Source organism: Argiope bruennichi, chromosome X1 (assembly GCF_947563725.1).
Source record: "Argiope bruennichi chromosome X1, qqArgBrue1.1, whole genome shotgun sequence".
Classification (NCBI taxonomy): domain Eukaryota; kingdom Metazoa; phylum Arthropoda; class Arachnida; order Araneae; family Araneidae; genus Argiope; species Argiope bruennichi.
This window is the reverse complement of record NC_079162.1, coordinates 26,972,193-26,993,883: the sequence shown is the minus strand read 5'-3', so window position 1 is coordinate 26,993,883 and position 21,691 is coordinate 26,972,193. Positions and strand designations below refer to the sequence as shown.

Genomic DNA, 21,691 nt, shown 5'->3' with positions numbered 1-21,691 from the left:
TTTTTATCGTTTCATCCCCAAAATATATTTGGTGAAATCAAAGCACCAAAATAAATTTCAACTAAAACAGTGTTATAAAATGTATTGTTCAATAAAATAAATATTTGAAGGGTTAAGAGTGAAAAAAGTACATGTTAATGATTTTTTTTTCAAATGATATTGTAATTAGATTTAAATATCTTTGAAATGCACCAGGTATTTTAATGTTTGAAGAAATTAAATGAAACTGATAATAGAGATATCGATCAAACATTAAAAGAAAATGGGATATGTATTTTATGTTTCGAGTTTTTTTTAGCTAGTTAAAAGTCAATTTCAGTTCAGAAAAACATAAAATTCCTATGAAAATTCTGTAAATGTACAAAAGAATATTTAAAAAATTAGCATTTAATTGAAATTAAAAAAATCATACTTAGTTTTGCTCCAAATAAATTTACATTAGGTAATAAGAAAAAATAATAGAAAAAAATTCAAAATTAAGATGCCTGGAATATTTTGAAATTTTTAAAAATTATATATCTTTTAGATTTTTTAAAAATTATATATCTTTTAGATTTTTTAAAAATAATATATTTCGTTTTAAAATGCTTTTTTAAGAAATTTAACGTATTAATATTTTAATAAAAATGCATAAGAAATTTCATAACACTAATTGAATTATTCCAAAAAGTGTCTAATAGAGTCGACTGTCCCCTTAAAATGATTGTTAAATCATAGTTAAGCAATGAAAAATTTTAAAATCTTCAGTGGGTGAACAGATGATTTTTTTTTGTGAGATTTAAATTTAAATCAAAGGTTTACTGAGCTCCATAAAGTACATTTTTATGATTAGTGAATATTTCATGTGAACTCCATGTCAATATGGAAAAAAGGTTGCGCAAATACAGCATTTGATACTTTATGTGAATAAAATAAATTTTAAAAATTAGCCTTTATTTAACATACATTAAACAATGTATGCTTAAGGAATAAGCATAATAACTCAAGTATTTTCAACAAGAACGGTCCTTTATGAAAAATTCTGAAATTCCCACATATATTTTAAAAAATAGTTTAATATCGCATACAATTAGAGTAGATCTTAATTAATGTTTACTCCAAAGGTGACACTGGAGTTTTTTGTAATTAATTAATGATTTTTTTTCGCAACTTGTTCTTAATTTTTTATAATTAATTATAGTTTGAATAATTTAAATACTAATTTCAATAAAATTACTTACTTATATCTGATTTTATATTACGACCATAGTATGCGCCAACATGTTAGAAATGGCACCTATTGTTCAGGGTCTATCTTACGTTGTCCTGAATAATTCTAATAAAAAGATTTTCTTCTTTTACAATATTAAATTAATGCGATATTAATTGACGATAATAAGATAATAAATATGTTTCGATAGTAAGATAATAAATATGTTTCGATAGTAAGATAATAAATATGTTTCGATAGTAAGATAATAAATATGTTTCGAGTGTCTGGAAGCTATTTATGAATATAGGAAAATAATAATGAACTTTCAAAGTGAATAGTAAAACAATTAATTTTGAAAATAAATGTAAACCATAACGACTGAAGGGATCAAATCGAAACTTAGAGACTGACCTTGGCTATCTAGGCTACTTTAGGACGTCTAGTCATTTTACTATTGATATTAATGATGGTATGACTCCACTTTTGACAAGATAGTATTCAAAAGAATTACGGTACTGAATTACTTTTATTCAACCAAAATAAGATAATCATACTTTAATCAAACGAAGAAAATTTCCTTCATGTAACCTCTTTTGTAGTTTTCTTAACATGAATGATAAAAAAAAAAAAAAATAGTCACTTTATTCTACGTAACTGAAGCCCGGCACATTCTTTTCCAAGCCGGGATAAATAAAAATTCAAATTGTTCTGAGATTTCAATACGGCACTGTTTGGATGCAGATTATTATAGTAAAATTTGAGCATTTGATAGGGGAAAAAAAAAACGATTTTATATAAAAGAAAAGCAGGGATTTTCTGACGCATTATCTAGGAAATTTACATTTTCCTTTTAAATTTCCTTTAATTTTTATTTTTATTATAAATATTAAAGGAATATGATATAAATTTCCATTTATTTCCTTAATGCAGTTTATGAAATTTTTTATTAATTAACAGTTCTTCCAATGACTGCAAATAAAGTAAGACGAAAATGAAAGCGTATTATTTCATCTTCAGTCGACAAAAATACTATTCATTTTTTGCTGGGACGTCACTTGAAAAAAATTGTTTAACAAAATCGCTCAGAAAAATCAAAATTTTAAAATATTTACGGTGTTAAAAATAACCTTCAGGCCAAAAAAAAATAGTAAATATATCGATCTAATCGTTTGCTTATTTTTATTATTCCTTTTCATTTCATTGTTTTAAGCCTAAAAAATGGTCTTTACACACACACACACACACACACACACACACACACACACACACACACACACACACACAAAAAAAAAAAAACCTTCCCATCGAATTTAAAAAAAAAAATTATTTATCTTCTTAAGCAAACCAACCATAAAATGTAGCACTTAGCTGACACACTAAGCAATGCATTTTATTCCATCTAATAAAATATTTCTGTTTCTGAAAAGTAATTCGATAAAATACTTGCAACTGACTTTTGCCTTTTTTATTTATTCTTGAAACGTTGAAATGACGTTTTTATTCGCTGACAAGCTTTGCATGACATTTTCTTAAATACAATCCAATAAAGATATCATGAAATCGCTTAAGGGAATTTTCGAGCTGAAACAATCACGAAATTCCAGCGAAAATATAGCAGGACGAAGAAGAAAAATTATTGATTATTCTGAGCGACAGGAATAAATGGCCTTAAAAATAAATGGATGTGAAGCTATTATACGAAGAATATGAAATTATATGGAAAAAAAAAAGTAAAATGATCAATTTTTGGCGAAAAAAATTATCAAAATATTAGTTATATGAATTTTTTTACAATAAACTTTCGCTTTCATTTTTCCATCTTTGAAATTCTTCGGCAAAAACTTGCGCATAACATTAACATAAATGTTGAAAACTATGGATTACGACCCCATGTAGATAATTTAAGACTTCTCCTAACACAAACTTTTTGGATTTTTAAATACGTTGAACTTTTCAATGAATCTAAACTATTATTTTATATTACACACTAATGATTATACTTATTTTCTAATACACTTTCTATTACTATCAATATGAGAAATGTCTAAGTTTATTAGATCATACTGTCTGAAAAACTTGTTTTTAAGAATGCTTTTTCAATAAATTCAACTAAAGTGAAGTCACAATCAAATATCTATTCATATCATATAACCTCAGTGGTGGAAAGGGATCTGTTAAATCAGGATTCTATTAATTTATCATAAATTTCAATGTACCATTGTTTTCCTGTATGTCATGATTATAAAATTTGAATATTTGAAAGAAAAAATAAACACATTTAAAAAAAAATGAGGATAATCCATTGTCACATATTATCAAGATTATTTGCATTCCTAAAATTTAAAAAAATAATTAAATTTATGAAATGTAAAAAACACACTTCCTTCGATTGTAAATGAAATGATAAGAAACTGCAAAAGGGACTAAAACTTTTACTTCTCTTATGTAAAGTTTTACCAAGAAATTGCTTAATAAAATTTTAAAAAAAACACTCATAATTTTTAATGAATATTTAATATACAAATGGTCTTATAAAAACATATAGATCTTTTCTTATTGTGAATGTTTTTACATTATATCAAGCCTTTAAAAGCATTTTATATTTAAATTCTTTTAAGTAATTTAGTTATTAATTAATTTTTAATTTCATTTAGTCAAATTTAATCAAAGTAATTGTAATAGATAATTATTAATTACTAATTCATTAAAAATTTGATTTTAAAACGAATTCTGTTAAATTCATTTCCCAGTTTTCATACTTTTTCTTGTTTATAAAACATATGCAACTGTGGCTGAACAAAACAAAAAATTATGAAAATGTAATGTTAAAATAAATACATGTATATTGATTGTCGTATTTATCTAAAATAAATTCAACTAAAGTAAGTAACTACGAGTAAATTTTTATGGCTCAATTTTTAAATTAATTTTAATCATTAATTATCACTCATCCTTTAGTTATTATTACATTTTAGGATCTCAAAAAATTCTTCCTCAATGGCAAGATGCTTAAAATGTTATATTATTTTGGATTTACAGCAGATCTTTCTTTTTATTATAAACCGTGTCTTATAAACGGATGCCTTTCTTACATCGAGTTCCTGCTGCAAGAATTGAAATGGAGTTAAAACGCAGTACTTTCTGGAACGTTCTTTTTCCCTGCATGAATATAGTCTTAGTGTTTCTTCCTTGCATTTCCCCAGAAAATTGAAGGTTTCAGAAAGAAAACTGCGTTAAATTATTGAGGGATTTAACCTTCACCATCAATCAGTAATTATATTTATACACTGACAAATTTAGAGCTGCTGCATTTCCATAGTGTCTCGGTCATGCTTAATATCTGACTTCATGACGTCTTATTCAGAAATTAAAAGAAATGCACCAGCCCCTTAAAAATGCGCAAGGGATTCCAAAACTAATAGGCATTTGTAACAAATATAAATCATTCCAATTTTGTACCATGTTGAATGAAAAACATTTTTTCAGGGTTTTGTGTTTTGAAAGCTTCGACACTAGAAGTAATTACGAAAAAAAAAAAAAAAAAAAAAAAAAAAAAAGAACTGAAATAGAAGAAATTGTGTGACCATTTTGATTCAATTTGCATCACAGTGTGGATTGTAGATTGTAAATAATAGTCATTTCTTCTGACGTTTTTAATCTTATATAGCTATGAATTCTTAGAAAAAGGTATATAGTATATTCATATATATTAAAATGCTCTTTATCTAATCAAAAGGTTATTATAAAAAAGTGTTTTTATTATTATTTATATATAGATATGCTTCATACATAACGATTAGCTGGAAAGATTCATGAATATGCAAGAAAACATTATTAAATGCAATCGAGAACTGATGCAATTTCCTTTTGTGTCTGTGTTCTATGTTTCCTTTCTTTCCCTCAACAAGTGATGAAACTGGATTCTCGGAAAACATCAAAGCAGTTCGGTATTAACAGTTTGAAAACTTTTCCGGACGTGAGTAAAATAATTTACTTCCGTCCCGTTCTCTTTTTAAAGATAAAAATAAGGGGTCCGTAAACTTTCAGTTTCCTTCTTTTCTTGACGCATTTATTAGGATAGATGAACTAATAAAATGATAAAGGTTGACGATAAAGATAGGGGGAAAGCATTTTGTCCGAAATACCACCTAAAAATAAAACTTACAAAGAAACACGTAGAGAAAACAGAATAAAAGAAAGAAAGAAAAGACTGGTAGTAGAACTGTGTAACGATATTATCACATTCGTTTGGGTAGCTTTTTCACTTTCCAGTAGATTGCCTCCATCTGTATATTTCAAGCTCCACTGGAACTCATTGCATCACACGCGTAAGACAGAGCAGAAGGGGTCGAAAGAAAAAAGGTTGTGAAAGAAGATATATATATATATTCTATTTTCTCCTTTTATAGAACATCCATCATTTCTTAACAGAATTCTTTCCCAATATAATTTTAAAAGACGAGGAGAGCTATTTATACCTCTTTCAAAGAAAAATGATTTGAAAAAATTTCAGCTCTGATACTGAACCGGTAGTAATGGTTCTTTTCATTGAAAACGCCTTACAGAGGAAGTTATACGAATTCTTTTGTGATTTTATATGGACAAGGATCCATTTATTAGCGTTGCTAATTGATCTTCAGAGGATATACCAAGTGCAAAAATCGTAATAAGCTAACTTCTGAATAGACAGAAATCCGTGGTGGCCAAGTGGCGGAATCCCGCTTCTGAAAAAGTTTCGTGTTTTTATAGATATTGCATGCGTTAAATCCATCGTTGTCAAACATCCTCCTATAAATGTGCAGGAAAGTTTGGAACAGAAGGTTCGTACCATCCTCTGGACAAGATCTATAATCACGAGGTCAGTTCCAAAAATAGTCCCCGAAAAATGACTTTAATGAAACTGACTCATAATTTATAGAGTCAAGTGACATTCTCTACATGAACAGATATAATAATCAGTGTTTCAGATCATATTTTTCTAAGATTTTCGATTTCTATATATATATATATATATATATATATATATATATATATATATATCAGAATCTTTGTTATCTGGCATCCTGGCATCATTTACAAATGTGCTTACACATTTATGGTCCTTATATATATTATTCATTATATTTTCGGAATTTGATTTGCTGCTAAATAGAGCTTTCCAGTTGCTTCAATCGGAAACGCTATCTTTCGACTTAATGGAGTCGATTTTCTCCTTTCTTATTCTTCTTAGAACAGCCCTAGAAAGTCTATCTCTTTTCTATATGTAACAAAAAAGCGTCATTTTTTTTTTATCTCCATGCTTAGGAACTAAACACTGGGGGTTCCGCGTTATGCTGACCACCTAACCGGGACATATGTCTTGTACCCCAGGGTCCAAGGTCAAGAAAGCAGATATGGGTACTGTAGGCCTTGGCCCACATGGGCTGTCGTCCCACTGTTTATATACATACATACGCACACACACACACACACACACACATATATATATATGTGTGTGTGTGTGTGTGTGTCAATTACTTTAAGATATATCAGGACCATCTGCGGGATTATTTTAATGAACATACTTTGTTTTTATTGCCCTAAATCCAATTAAATTGCCATTGACAAGGAATGGAATAGACAACAATAAACCAACGTGTTAGCAGAATTCAACGTACAGTTAGCAGAATTCAGAGCAACAATAAATGAATAAAAAGCTATATAAATCCAGTGAGAGTATTCTTCCCTAAACTTGCTCGCATACTGTGTAATAAAAATGTTGTCCTCTTCCCCCATTCCCACATAAAATTGAGAATCTTAGGTAAGGGCAGAAACGCCACGAGTGCTCAGATTTTTATTTTCTGAGTTTATCGAATAAGAATTTTACTTTTTGAAGAAGAATGTAGTATTTGTTCATTAGCTACATGCCATTGGCAAACAATAGTTACGACAGGTCGATCTTTGGTGTTTTTATTGAAACTCGTGTGCGATCTTTGGCGATTTTCTGACAGTTAATCGCTCGCATGCAGTTTACACCAAAGTACCAGAAAATCGAATATGAATTTTGACATTTTTTTTCTGATCGACTGAAAACAAAATTTGGCATGGGATTACATTTATATTAACAAGATCACTGCCAAAATTCATTTACCTGAGTTGTGAAGATTCTGAATTATCGCATTTTAAATGCATGCACAAATACAAACCGACAGACCATTGATCATTTGACGGATTTTGTTTAAAATTTGATACATGTCTGCGTTATAGATGCTGAGCAAGTGTATTAAATTTTATCTTTCTAGGCCTTTACGTTTTGTAGTTATCTTGTTCACAGGTACTCAGACAGCCGGACAGAAAGATTTCTTCATCATGGATTTCGTTTAGAGTTTGATAGAAATCTTCAAATTTGGTGTAAAGACCCTATACCGAATTTCATTTGTCTAGCTCAATGCATTTTCGAGTGTCTTGCTCATAGCCAGACATAATTTTAAAAACGAATTTTTGGGACTCAAGGAAGTTTGAAATGAGAAGATTTCTTGAAATCCCAATTCGAATTTTTTGACGATTATACTATTTTCTTTTTGTATAATTTGCATACGTGAAAGTAAAAAGATGAATGAAAGTATAATTTTAAGAAATACGACTTCTGAATAATATTTTATAATTTTTACTTCCACATACTTTTCTAAATGTGTAGTTCTATCTTGATGATGATGTCGTATCCGCGTTACCGCGGAAAAGGGGTGCAGTATCTTCTGAGGGCAAAGACCCCTGAACACCCTAGGGCAGAAGTCTGACTTCTAGCCCATATGAAGATGACAATCCCACTCTCGCTTGTACAACCCCGTTTTACTGGGGGGCTCTTTCACACACACCTCACAGATAGAACAGATTGTGAAGAACAGCCATGCCCGAGCTAGGGACGCCCATATCACGAGGAAGACGCGCTACCCTTAAGCCAGGAGGCCGGCATACTTACGTCTTCATTGCTCTAATGAAATTACGAGTTTTCATTCTGTTTACTTAATTTCTTCTTCATTGTAACTTGCATTCTGACGCATTTAAAATCTCCAAAGTTTTATTAAGGTCGTTTTGGTCTTTAAATTTTATCCTAAATTATTAATATTGTTACACGTTTCTGAAAAACTTCGCTACAAAAAATCAGAGTAACCATTTTAAGGTATCTTTTGCTATCACGGTTTTACTGGTAAACATTTAAATCCAGTGATTCGTTTTGATATAATGTATACAACTGCTCTAACTTTAAATGTTCAGCTAGGAAAATGTTTAATTCACAAATTAATTGTAGATTTGTAAATGTTCATATAAGAGCTTCATCTGAAGTTATCTTTTTTTTTTTTTTCTGATTATAAAATCCTGTTGCAACATTTCACGTAAGTAATTTGTTGACTACAGCACATAATTTTTTATGCATTTTAAATGTAAATACGTAGCTAATAGAATGTAAATTAATTTGAAGCTTTTCAAAAACAAGTACTTAAAACACTTAATGTCTTATGCTGTGTTTTTTTTAAAAAAAGGCTTGTTCTAAACTCTGTAATTATTTTGACAAAAGAAAATCTCGAAAACAGAATTTTAGCGAAGGTGTTAATCTCTCTCTCTCCTACAGAACATGAAGGTGAAAATTATAAAGACTTCTCATTTTTTTTAAATCTTTGTTGGTGATATTTATGTTTTAATAAAAGATTCTTCACTTTATTAGAAATGGAAGTGAAAGTCGTCGGAAAAGATGACAGTTTCTGAGATAACTTTTAAAGAATAGCATAAGAAACAAATTAATCCGAGAGCTTTTTAGTGATAAGACACGTAATTTACTTTATCACTAACCACGATCGTCGCTTTGTGTTTCATGTTGGCTACTTGCCGACAGTAAAAACAATAATAAATGAATTCTTTGCCAAGAAAAATTATCCAAGAACTGTGGCTGAGATAACTGCATGTGTTGATGATAATTTTATTTTTTACAGGTAATGCGAATATTTTAAACACAGAATACGGGCAGATATTTGATTCAACCACTTACTATTTTATGAAAGATGTGTATTAATGATTTACTTTAATTAAATGACAACTTTTTTCCTTACAGGTAGTGCAGATACCATGCCAACAATTTTTTCATTCTTTGCACACATTTTAATATTTCTTTATCTCACCAAGCTATTAATCTTTTTTCTCCCCTTGCATAGCTAATCTGTGGGATTTCTTAACCAGCTTTCAGATTGCTTTATCCCGCTCCTTTTGTATCACCGTATGTGTGATGATTAGATTGATTGTTATTGAGTGATGAGAGGGTGTTTCACTTGGGAGCTGGAAAAAGAGAACAAATATGTTTTTCCGATGACTCGAAAAGGATAGAGAACATGATTTCAATTAAACTCTCCTCCTAATAGATGAGATTTTGTGAATGAACCGGTCGCAGTGTTTGTAGGATTTAACCTATAGAATTTAGCGGCGCATATGATAATTTGTAGTTCTCTGCTTTTTAGTTTTTATTAAAGTTAAAAATCTTAAAGAAGTGTTGTCTTATCCTTATCGTTGGTAATTGAAACAAATTGACTTATTATAAAGAACACCCTTATTTTCCCATGAACCAGGTTAATTATAAAACTGTAGAATAGTTTCAAATTAGGTTTATACTTTTAACCATATCACAACTAGTCCATGCAACTTTAAGCCAATTATATAATATGCAGATTTTTTATTTATTGATTGTTTTTAAAACCTCCTTTATACATATTGCTGAATTTTAGACCGAATATTATTAATTTTATCTACAAGTGAAGTATATGATTTTTTTTTTGAATTCAACAGTCTAATATTAGTTCATATACAAATTTCTTCTATTAAAAATGGGTAGTTTAGTAATAATTTAAAAGATTTCTTGACTTGGAGTAATGAATACTATTTATCTATATTACGTTTGGCTTAATGGACACTTGATGCTAGATCGGATGTAATAAATGCATTCGCCTGATCCAAAATATAAATTATGATAAAAATTATATTATTTATCCTGAAAAATAATCTTGAACGTCATTTTCTTGCTAGGTTATTCTCGGGGAAATACATTTTTGAAGTGCAGTGAAATTTCCTCGAAAAATCTTGGAATCTATCATTTCGGCCATCGTAGTTCTACACTATATGAAAGGGAGCATCATGTAGTCTCTTAAGAACATTCTATGTATATTTCAGCATGACCAGAAATCAAGTTTCTTGCAAACGAAATGGAAAGATTCTAAATTTGTGTGAAACATGAGTCGCATTTTTCTTGCTCAGTTCTCCGCTGTCTAGTTCTCTGTTCTAAAGTTTTCGTAAGAAATAATCTTCTTGTCCGGAGGAAAACGATTTCTGCCATTCTTAAAAAAAAAAAAAAAAAAAAAAAAACGCTTTCCAATATACTCTAATCCAAAATATAATAATGACGAATATATTGGCAGGGATGTCTATTCACGACAGGCGTGACTGCTCTTTTCCCATTTCCGCTTAAAATAAAATCAAGAGAAAGAAAGAAGTTCCAAAAGAAATCTCGAAATATGCGAAAAATTCCCTTTTTATCCAATAACGGCTTTTATCGATTTTTTTCACCGAACAAAAGATGAAGTCGCTCTATTAAACTGAAGAATCCTCCTTTATTCCAACAATTTTTGCAATTTTTATCCTATACTTATAGTCCTGCAAGGCTGCCCTGGGCATATTTTATGTAAGTACGTCGACGTGCTTTATCCTATGGTGTCAAACAGGAAAAGGTCACGAATAAAATCCAAGAATTCAATAAATGTGGAGATATGATTATTCCTAAAATGTAAAGAAGCAACGATTCTCCATCATCAACTTGCATTAACAATCAAAATTTCAAAGTCTGGATGATTTACGGATAATTTTAATTAATTCTCTAATAGACCCGAATGTATAAAACTAAACTGTTTAACTTTTTAAGTTATATTTGTGAAAGTACACAAAGATTTTCAAACAATATTATAGGGATGCTAACATTTTCCTGTTGTCTTCCTTTAGATAATTAAAAATTTTTATGCAAAGTGCATTAAAAATAATTTTGACTTGAATAATTTATTTCAAAAAGATCGAATAAATTTTATAAAAGTAATTTTTAAAAATTTATAATCAATTAAAGCTTCATTTCTCTGAAGGAATAGAGAACTTGATGGAAGAGGTAATAAATAAAAGCAATCCTGAGTTGATAAAAACTATTGCTTGAATATAAATTTAAGAAAAAACGAACAAGTTTCTGCCTTAACATAAGCAGCTAGTTTATCAATAAAAAATAATAAACTCTTCCTAGCAGATGTCGTATTTTCTGTAAAGATTTCCACAGTTTTATAGAATCGTAGTTGAACGAATTGTTACCCACATCAACTGGAAAATTCTCTCCAATCCTCTTCTTTTATACACACAGAAGAGTGATATTTTATTGATTCAGGAACGCGAAAGCTTAAGATTTTCATTAACTTCAGGGCATTCTTTTTCATTTATCAGAACCTTCTTCCGCCAGAAATTGCTTAAGCGTAGGTGGTTCTATTAGAAATTATTGATCCATTTGAAGGTTTTGCTTGCTTTTTGAGAAGAAAGTTGAGACCTGTGGACAGGAATGACGTCAGTGCTTAATACTTTTTTTTTTTTACAAAATAATCTTTTATTTTAGAAATATAAAAACTTGGAGTCTTTTAAATGATGTTAATGTTGAGACTTTTTAAACAATTCTTTTTCGTTCTCAGAGATCTAGAAACAGAGATGATTTTATGGATTACCAGCCGTTAAATTTGAAGATTGCTGTTTTTTATTTTCAAAATCTCCGGCAATTTATGAAATGAACTAATACATAATTAGTAATAATATAATAATTTTAGCCTTGTAACTTCAATGACTTTAGAAATGAGTTTGCAAAAATGAAAAAAAAAGTAACGTTTTGCTTACTGTTCTGCTCTCAAATGTGATTTTTAAAATACAAGAATACCTTTACAAAATTGCAAGATAACATTTTAAATAAGTTAATAAAAATAAAGGATTCGCATGTATATGAATTGTATTTTCATGAATATTTTTATAAAGCAAATGTCGATGAGCTTTTAAATATGTTAAACTAAGTGAACATTAATTTGTTTACTTATTCAATTAACTGATTGTTAGCGGGGTTTTTTTATATTCTTTTCATTTATTCTTAAGTTTTCTGCTTGCCATTAGTTATAAAAAAATCTTCTGTCTCTGAAAAATGTTGATAATGAGATTAATTTTGTTAAGAAAATACGAAAAATGATATTAAATTAAGATAAAGAACAGCTAAGCTGACAGCATGTAAAAAAAGTTTTTTTTTCTTTACTAAATATCATGTTAACTTCTATTTTTAAAAAAATGAGCTTCAAAACGCATTGAGAAAAATTAATGTGTGCCAAAAATGTACACATTTAAAAAGTTGCCGTTTGTATTTGTTTAAGAAATAGATAGTATGAAAGAATTAAAGTATGGTCGCACGAAGTAAATCATGTCAACTTTTTATGGCTTCTTTTAATCGTTAATAACCGTTTTTATATGGATACATTGTTTTAATAAAAAACTTCTAACCTTTCATGCTAAATTAAATCAATTAATAGCTTAAATAGATTACAATGTAAGCCTTATATAAGTTTAAAAAATAAAATTATGGCTTTGCTTTACTATAGGAAATCTTAAAAATGCTTGCTTTTAAAAGGCGAGATTACGTTTTTGATGCACTAAATATATATTTTTAAAATTACTTGATGGGAATGCGAAAATGAACTTCTGAGTAAAGCATATAAATATTTTAAAGGAAATATCATGTAGTTCTTTCAACATATTAGTGTCAAAAATTAATCAAACCGCAAATCCTTTCAGATATAAATTTTCATTGTCTTGAAAGAACTATTTGCAAATTTTAAAGAAAATTCCCGTCTTTTTTTTTTTTTTTTTTTTGCCTCTTACACAGCTGTAAAGATGCGTGTAGCTGATTATTCATTCCTTAAAATGAATCAATTTCGATAAAAGTAAAAATGCTTGATATTCTTAGCTAAGGTGCTTTTTTTTAACACTAGTCTCTTGCATTCATTCCTTAGAGTCGGATATGGCATATGCGCATTTTTTTTTTTCTTGTAACTGCAACATATTTTATTTGTGTGTTACGCCTCATCACTTCATAGGTTTTCTGTTATTGATTGTTATATAATACAATAATTTCTGCTCACGCCATTGGTTCAAAATGAATACCGAATCATTCCATTTCCACTCTGTTACTACCCCACCATTGATCCATCAGAAAAAGATTTATGTTGATCTATACTGCAGACGCTGGGGTAAAGATACCGGCAAACGATAAATAAATCATATTACAAAGCGAAGCGGGAAAAGAATCAGTATAAGTGTATTATTACACCTAGCTTGGAATTTGATGATCGTCTACCTAGACATAGTGCTATGGTGCGTATATACTTCATTCGCGTTTTGTCTTGTGAGTCAAAACTGTCTTTCCTTAAAAAAAAGTCCTTACTTAGAAATAAGCCTAATTTAAATGGGGCAATTCTTATTATTAACTTAACAAAATCATGTTATTTTAATAAATATATTTTAGCTACTTGGGTGAATCACATATTATTTCTAAGCGTTTTTTAAAAATAATTTATAAATCAGTAAAAAATATAAATCAGAAAGTAATCAGTAAAAATAAAATCAAAAAATAATCAGTAAATAATAAGTAAAAATAAATCAGTAAATAATAAGTAAAAATAAATCAGTAAATAATAAGTAAAAATAAATCAGTAAAAATAAAAATCAGAAAAAATATTTTTGATATATTTTTCTAATTATTAAAAATACTTCTATATTTTATATTATCAATTCATGAGTTATTGTTTTTTTTAAAAATTAAATTATTTTATTTTTCTATTCTCCTTATATTTATTCATAAAGTTCCATGGATAATAATGAGAAACTAAAAAGCATACTGTTCAATGTTATAGAAAAATTTTTTGGAAACGAATAAGTTGGATTTACATTTTATTTTCTAAACAGTTTTTAAACAATATTTTTAATTAGAGCAGTTTATGAAAATTTTTAAAAATTTTTGGATATTTATTTTTACTTCATATCATAAGAAATTGCATCTTCAGCTTTTATTTCACGCATGCAATATTTTAACGATAAATAACTTTATTATTTTTATTTTATAATCAAACTAATTTCTTTATATAATAAAACTTTTTTAAAAAACACAAATAATCTCTGTAAACGTTTCTATGAAAACCAGGTTTGTTAGTGCCTGTTTGAAATCGCCTCTTTTGTGGTATTTGTATAATGTTCCCTCCAACTTGCCAGTACACATTCCTCCCTCAGCGTTTTATTTATATTTTATTTTGGGAGGGGTTGTTTTTCGACCTGCCCTGTTGTGTAGCTGGATGCTTTGGGCCAGAGGAAATTTTTACTTATATTTTTCTTAAAACAGGATTTCTTTTAGTCACGACCCCGAGCTTTATTTTTAGTATTTACTGAATTTTTAGAATTAGAATTTTGGTATTAATCGATCAATTTGCAGAATCATTTTTAAATAAATATAATCGTTTTTTACTTGCCCATATATGAAATATTTATATGGAAATTATTGTAAACATCACAACATTTGATCTCAGATTTTAATGAATTTTGATCTTTTAGATCATTATAAGAAGAAATAATTAAAAAAATTACTTCAATCAGTAAGCTTGTACTTTAAGACAATAGCATACATATATTATGAGCAAGATGATTGAAATTAGACACTTGGCTTTTAAGCTAAAATAGTACATCTGTATCAAATGTTTGCACAATTCATCAGCCTGTGATGCTACCTCACCTAGTTAGAAAATAATAATAATAATAATAATAAAAAATCATTCATTTGTGTGCAAACTATTGACGCTAGAGTCGCAAATCAGTTTTCGAAAATTGTGGAAATCAAAATAAATAAATAATAAAAAATAAATAAATGAAATGAAATATAAAATAAAAAATAAAAATAAATAGATAATTAAATAAAATAAAAATAAATAGATAATTAAATAAAATAAAAAATAAAATAAATAAAAAATAAAATAATAATAATAAAATTGATATTGAAAAGATAATTTTTTTCGAAAATAAAGTTGCGCTTAAAATTTTTTTCTCCATTCATTTCAATCAAATGCCATGTCCGGAAAACAATTAAGTTGCGCATATTGAATATAATGATAATAATAATAAAAAAAAAAAGGATAAAGCGTCAATAGAAAAGAAATTTTGAATACTGTTTGGAAGATTTTAATGGATGCCATTTGGCTGAAATTACACCTAGATTTTTTTTTTTTTTACCTTATATTATAAGCGACATTCTTTTGTAAAAATATTCTTATCCTTACACTTATATAAAAATTTCAAGAGCGGAACACTCTATTTTTACTTTATTATACTCTCCATAACTATTTTTTTTACTGTTTTCAATACCCTGTGGTCGTTTCAAACAAAAATTGCATAGATTAATTGTAATAGTAATTATAGAGCAATAGTAAAAATTCAGTAACATTCTCTTCTACTGTGATGGCTGGAGTAATCCTAGGATGCGATTTCTTTATGCTTATTTGAATATGATAAACAAATGCCAATTGCTATGCCGAGAATTGATAACATTTGCTTATCTCCGAGTAAAATAGCTAACAATCTTGTATTAAATTTTCATTTATTTATCATTTTTATTGATCTATAAATTACACACAGGAATTTGATTTCTATTAGGTTTGGCGAAAATTACTTCATTTTTAACAAATACTTTCCAAAAATTTAGTGCTTTCATTAATCACTTGCGGTGGCAAGAAATTCACAATTGCGCGTGCCAAAACAGTCCACTGTAACTCACACAAAGTATTCGATACATATAGAAATCGAAAAAAGATTTATATATTCTGCATGAATTAAATTTAGATTTTCCTGTAAATTGTGTTCCGGCAAACAATCTCAATTGAAGGGTTCCGAACATCATTTTAATTTCTCTGTCGATTGGCTGCTGACATGTGTAGCACGTCGTTGGCGATTTTGTGACAAAAGCACCTTGACGTGCGTGGCACGTCTTTCCACCGCAAGTAGTTAAATAATCACTATTTGCATTTTTATGCTTGCATTTAAAAAGAATTTAAAATTAAAATTTATTGCTCACCAGCAATGGCCTCTGAAGACAAATTTGAGATCTCGAAAGTTTTAAAGGATCCTTCTTCTAACTGAAATATTAATATTTATAATACAATAAAATCCGGATGTAAAATATTTTGAAAAAATTTACTGAATTAATGCATTTATTTAAACATGCTTTTATTTATGAATATACTTCATTTGTTAATTTTTATTCTTTATGCCTGTATACACTTATGTATTTTTTAAAATTCAAATTTAATACTTCATTGTTTTCTTTTTTACATGATTCTGACATAAATCGCTTTTACACAAATTTCACTAATAGCAAATGATTATAACATGCTCATATTACGTTTAAAGTATTAAATTTTTTAATTTTCTGTACATTCTATTGAAGGTAAGGGAATTTTTTTTTCACATCCAGAAGAAGTTTTTTAAAAACATTTCAACAAGTTCATTATTAGTTCAACGATATCGGAGTGTCAGGAAGTAATCGTTATTTCAATTGTAAATGGTCCGAAATTTACGCCATGATTGTATTACAGATTTAAATTCAATAAAACTTGCACCATTTCCTGTGGTGATCCCACATTAATATCAGAATGCTAATTTCAATGATTTTATGTCATACAATGAAAAAAAAAAATTATCAAAATTATTTATTAAAAAAACTTTTATTCCTCATTTATTGATTTAAAAAACGTAAGCATATGTAAATATTTCAAGCCCCTACACATTATTTATTACAATTTGATGCCGATATTTTGAAGAGTTTTCTTTTGTCGAAAATTCATTCCCAAAATTCTGCCAGTTCTTGAACAAGTCTTGGTCGAGGCTCTGCTTTCTTTCATTCCAGAACAATTGTCGATCGATTGGTACGTCACGTTTTGAAGGGTCGATAGATTTATGGACCAATTTCTATGGCTTCATTCCTGATTGGAGTGTTCCGCAAATAGCGACTAGAGATGATTTTGCATCCGGTATTAGATTGGATTCCTCACACAGGTGGAATTGCATATTTCGGTTTTGCGAAAGAGCTTTTTCATATTTCTGCGAAATATTTACTGCTGTTGTTGAAGTTTGTTTACTTTCTGTCGAGCCAGAATAGAGCGAATAAGAATCGGAAAGAAAAGAATGTTTTGTAGGGGATATATCGAAGAAAATAATGTCGATTTTCAAACTTTTTTTCTTTTGTACTTATAAAATCAATGTGTAGGGGCTTTTTAGTTCATTTGGTTTTAAAATTCAATTTATGGATTTAATGCCCTTATGAATGAAATGTTTTTACTTACTACAAAATTGGGTTCAAAACTCTTTATTATTAAAATAATTGTTTGAAATACTGTTGCCTACATAATGTTTTACAGCATGTTCTACATAATTGTTTTAAAACTGTTTATTAATTTTCGTAAAAATATTAACATTTTTTTAATCAATTGCAGAATTATTATTAAAGTTGTGTGTTATCTAGGAGGTCGTACTCAAAATTAGGACCATAGTCTAAAGTTTTGATTTACGAAGTAAATTTAACCAAATCAGACTGTTATTATACTGTAAGAATTAGTTAAACACACTATTAAAAAGCTTTTCTAAATTGAGTCCTTTCTAAAAAATAGTTGACATTTTCCTTTCGAATTTCATGATTAAAACTTAAAAAAAATTATAAGAATTTGATTCTAAAATTGTTTATCATTTCCAGCTTTTTAAACTAATTTAATAATGCAGCAATTTAATAATTAATTTAATATTGTAAAAATTTTTCTTCTGATGCTAAGTATAATTTTGTTAACATTCTAATTCAATATGCAAACAAAATTAAAAACGTATAATTTTTTTTTTATCGAGTTTATAATGAAATTTCTTGGTGCCGTAGCATGCAAGAAAATGAGGAAAAATTGTTTGTTATATTTTATTTATCATTTGTTCAGTTATAAACAATTACTGACTTATTTATTTATGTATAATATGCAAATTATACATAAATAAATACGTTAAATATGATACTGCAAACGATTTTTCTCTATATATTTTATTTTAATATTCTTTATTGTGAATTATTATGATTGTTGAGCTTTCTCGAACATAAAAAATACGAGACAGAAAATCATAAATTTCTTTATGGGATTCATAAAAATTTTCTTCATAGGGTTCATAGCATATGCAAATAAGAATAATTTAAACTCCCAAAATCACAAATCACGTTCCGCGTATCACTCCGGTTACAAAGCTTTTAATTAAAATTGCATTTAATTTATTTTTGTGTAAGTAACCAGGCATCAAAATGTTAACGAATTCCAGATAACTAAACTTCTTAGTTAATTTAGTAAGTATAGAAAGTCAATGTGACGGGAAGGAAGGGAATTTTGAAATAAGCATGCATTAATAAAATTGATTAAGAATGCATTATAAATTAAATTAAATTAGGAGGGATATAACTTAATGACTTTTGCATCATAAAGTTGAATAACTTTACTACGAGTAAACTCAAGATAATTTATTCCTAAACAAAACGAATTTTATATCGACTGAACAAAATCCGCTATTAATCAAAGCGAACAGAAATTCAATATGCAGCTGCTACTTATGCTATGCACTATTCTTTCGTATTTAATTACAATAGTTTATTTATTATCACATTATTTTTAGGTTACATAACCTCAGTCTCAACTGTGTAGATTTATCAATATCTAGATTACAAGCGTATTTTTTTCCTTTATCAATTCATTTGTCTGTAAAAGATTGAATTCTTTCGTAAAAAATGGCAGACAGATATCTTTATCGAAAATGCTTTTAGCGAAATGAATTGAATGAAATCAAATTAATTCCTTAAATTTGATCCGAGAAATTTGATACTGACGAATAAATTTCGAATTTGATCATACAGCTCGATTGACACTGGCACCTACGATCTTATTTTCTTTTCCTGAAGAAATTGCCGTAAAATTTGAATTCCTTTAGGAAAAATGGCGTCATATTTTTTCAGCAAAAATGCTTTAAACGGGAATAAAATGAATTAAATCAAATTATTTCAAAGAAATTTAATCTATAACACTTGCGACTCATGATGAAAGAACTCAGAAAGTTGAACAATGTGTTGAACTTAATAAAAAGAAAAAAAAGCAATGTAAGAAAGCAAAATAAAATAGTGAAATGTCTAAGAAGAAATTTAAGAGATAAAAAAAAATTACACCATTTATTTGAACTTTTTTTTTTTTTTTTTTTTTTTGCTTCTGAAACAGCAAAAAGGATCAATATGAAAAAGTCTTTATTTGATTTTATTTGTTTAAATATTAGAGAAATTAAAGATTTTAATGGTATCCTTTCGATTCGCACTGATTGAGCAAGTCACACAATATTTAGCATCACGATATCCTACGTTGCTCTTTTTCCTCCTACAAAGTGCATAATAAGAATGGCGGGGTACAATTAACATGTTTTATAGAGACAGTTTGATTCCATTTTACTTTGAATATAAAACATGAAAACTATTCATGATAATTCCATTCCATAACTAGTAATTTCAATACGAAAATTTTACCTAGGAAGTAACTTTTAGTGATACTTTTGTGTATCAAAATAGCAAACTAAAAGCAACTCATCATTTTTTTTTTTCAAATTTCATTTTATTTTACATAGTAAATTTTTTTTAAAAATTATTTATATAAATATAATAACAGGTCGTTCTTTCATTAATTTATTCCAACATGAATAGAAAATAGAAATTTACTAAGAAATGTATCTTCAATTCCCGATGTTATGTTCACAGTAAAGAAAAGAGATAAAATCTTAAAAGAGAGAAAATTATTTTTTAAAGCAACAAATAACGCTTTGGATTAAATAAATTCTAAATTATCCAGCAATAAAAGGAGACTGAAAAAATGTAAAGATTTCAAATCTAAAGAGCAAATTTTGTTTAATCAAATAAATATCTAAATATCGATACAAGTTAAAAATAAGTGCTCTTTATTCTGAAAAAGTAACAATAATCTGAATAATTTGTCGAATAATTCTTTGTACCTGTAAATAACTTTTTTCCAGAATAAATTAAAACCTAATTTTTATAAAGAAATAAATTACTTAAATTATCAACGAGAAACATTAATTTTTTTTCTCTTTCAATACCTCATGAAGTATTTATAATCTTTTCATAGCATACAAATTATGTATATGTTTTTCAAGAAAGACAGAGCAAATATTTGCTGCTTTGAACTCTTTTCGGTATGTTGTATTTTGATAAGTAAATATTTGAAATTGCCGTGTTTTTTTTTTTTTTTCTTTTTTTTTTTCTTTCTTTTTTTAATGACTCGTGGTTTATGCAACTAAGTAAAGATAGATGAAAGTAAATTGTAACTTCGTGACATCGAAGTGTTTTCTTATACATTTCGATAAATTCGAAAGTTCAAAGAAAGTCTTTCTCTTCATTTGTAGACATTATTTATTTAAATGGAAGCAAATACACTCCGGCTTTGGTTGTGTCATTTTCGGTATTATGCATGTCGCAGCAGAGTTGAAAACTACAGATTATTACAAATAGTGTCTGTCTAACAGAAAGATTATAAAATATTTTCGGATCAACTTGATATTTTAAACTTAAGCTTTCATTTCTAGATATAAGTTGTAACCATGCTATGCTTATTATCAAAAACTGTTCTGTGAGCTTTGAATTAGACGTCAACTAAGAAATAGATGATTTTATAAAATGCACTCCAAACCGTCTGCATAATTTAAAAAATATTTTTTAAGTTGTTCAATGTTGATGATGGCAATGATGAAATAAAATCTCATAAAAAAACTAAGCGCAACGGAATGGCGTATAAAATCAAGGGGACTTTAATACTTTTATTCATAAATACGCTACGTGATCAAAAATATCCGCACACTCTCATATTTACATATTTTTTCGAATTTCTCCAGAAATGCTAGACGAAATATCCTTGAAATTCCAAAATGTAAAGGATATGCATTAACTCTCATTTTACAGTAAAGAGACAATATAAAGTTTCAATTTTAATAAGTAATAATTAGCTTCTGATTAATGAGAAGTATTCGGATATTTTTTAACGGACTGCTTAAGATAAAATATACCTTAATTGTCGGAACGAGAAACTTTAAAATGTTAAAAGCGGTTAGGAAAAGTTTTATAAACAGCATATTTTTTGATTAAAATTTACGATTATCGGTGACGATATATGTGTTAACCGTTTTAATTTCTATTTCTTAGGATACAGGCTTGATCACGTGGAATTAGGCAATAACAATAACAAATATGATTTTAAACAAATAAAAAATTAGTTATTTACCAATTAATAATTTTTCAACTCATGTATTTCTACGAAA

General features: G+C 27.9%; 1 protein-coding gene across 4 annotated transcripts in view; it reads left to right on the top strand.

The window, feature by feature from the left end:
- Positions 1 to 21,691, top strand: part of LOC129958747 (ubiquitin-conjugating enzyme E2Q-like protein 1) — a 70,215-nt gene that overhangs the window by 41,679 nt on the left and 6,845 nt on the right. The window lies entirely within an intron of this gene.